The sequence below is a fragment of the Eumetopias jubatus genome, unplaced genomic scaffold, assembly GCF_037043125.1.
Source record: "Eumetopias jubatus isolate StellerSeaLion01/CBP00866 unplaced genomic scaffold, mEumJub1_p1.0 scaffold_14, whole genome shotgun sequence".
Classification (NCBI taxonomy): domain Eukaryota; kingdom Metazoa; phylum Chordata; class Mammalia; order Carnivora; family Otariidae; genus Eumetopias; species Eumetopias jubatus.
The window spans coordinates 40053348-40055296 of NW_028274820.1; positions in this window are offsets into that span (position 1 = coordinate 40053348).

A 1949-nucleotide genomic window follows, 5' to 3' on the forward strand; every position below is an offset into this window, starting at 1 on the left:
ACGGTGGGCGGTGCCCGCCTCCCCGCTCGGGCCGCGCTCCGCCCCGTCTCCGCCCTCCGCCCGGCCCTTGGCCTTTGTCACCACCAGCTTCCCCCGGCAGTGCCCCCCACCCACCCGCGGACGCCCCAGTTTAGGTTAAGGGCGTGAGACTTGGACTCCTCCACCTCCTTTCCCAAACGGACGACCCCCTCAAGAACCTCAAGCAGCCCTCGTACCTTTCTCATCCTAGTCTTCACAGACATCCCTTCCTTACTCCATAGGCCGGCAAGAAACTTCTGGATAAAGTTTGAAAGACTCTTTTTCATTACAGGAGAAGATTCAGGATTCTTTCTTGTAAATAATTCATGTTGGAATTAACTCCTTTCTGTGACAGGGTGTAGGAAGGAAAGAGACATTCTGTTCCTAGTAATGCTTCATCTGCACCAGAGACCTCAAGACGTGGACGCTATTTTGATTTAATTTTTTTTTATTTTTCTTTTCTTTTACTTTAACAGCCATAACATGAAGAAAGAAAGAAAGAGAGAGAGAGAAAGAAAAAGAAAGAAAGACAAGAAGTGTAAAAGGGAAACTTACTCATTAAGATTGAGACAGTTCAAACAAGTGAGTATGTCTGGAATAAGCTTCTACTGATTTCCAGGGTTTGCCATCCTACAGCATGTAGGCAGAAGCCATGACAATTGCCAATTTTCAACAAACATCAGTTTCATAAACAATCAGTAAGTAAAAGCAGATTCTGGTTTCTCATCTGCCCCGCCAAAAAAAAAAAAAAAAAAAGATCCCTCTCCTGTGTGTATCTCTGATTCAGTCTTAAGGGATATTAGGTTATGCTGAATGGTAGAGAGATAAATAGTTTTCTTTCGAAAGAACAGGAGGCTTACCTTTCTTCGTGTCATGGGTCCCTCTGGCAGGGACAAATCTCAATTCAGGATGAAGCCTAGTCCCAATTTGGTGTTGGGCCACCAAGGGAAAAACACCCCAGAGTTTAGGGCGGAGAAGCATTTGTGGTAAAGAACTGGGGCTTTCAAGGTCAGCCAAACCAAAGTCATCTCAATCTCAGAGAACTGTGGAGAAATTTTAGTTTAACATTATTAACACAACCAAGTGAGTTCCCTCAAACTCCAACTCCCAATTTCCTCATCCCTCTGTGTGAAGAGGACTGTAGCTCCATACTCTTCTTCCTTCTGAGTGTTGCTGTCGAAAGAGTTTCTGCAGAAGTAGCCCCATTCTTACCCAATCCCCACCACCATGCTAGGGCTGGGAATCACCATTTCGCCCAGGCAGATGGGAAAGAGAGGTGTTTTCTGATCTGGAAATCAGAAGTCTATTTTCTCCGTTGTAGGAGGATGAAGAAGACTGGTTTTTAAAGGCGAGAGCATATACCTGTTACTAAATTTTATAGTATAGCTCAACAAACTTTTGAGATAACTGGGATTTCTGGGCTAACACCAAGAACCTAACCCCAGGTTTATGTAATTTTGTGGGAAAAATGGTTTCTAACTCTTAAATAACCAAGTTACCCGACACAAAACAAACTTGTTCTGGAACTTGTTTGTATGCTGGCAACTCTTTACACTTGGTATGAAACAGTGTTTCTCAAATAATGACATGTAACTAGTTTATAATTAGAAATTTAATGGTTCTTAAGCAAAATTTCAGAAATAATAATACCTTTTATCAATGCTTCTCAAACTATGTATAGTGAAGGACAGGTTTTTCTTTGCCTTTGTGAAGTACAATGAAAATAATTACTAGAAGTGAAGTAAAAAATCAGACATACAGAATACAAGCCCAAATCTTTTATTATTTGATTCAACAGACATAAAATTACTTTGTCAAATTTCTATAACAGTTTCTAAATGCTTGCTTTCAAATTTTCATATTTATCTCACCATGGACCAGAAATAAAGAGTTCACAGATTAAAAATGGTCTTTGGAGTACAGTGTAAGTG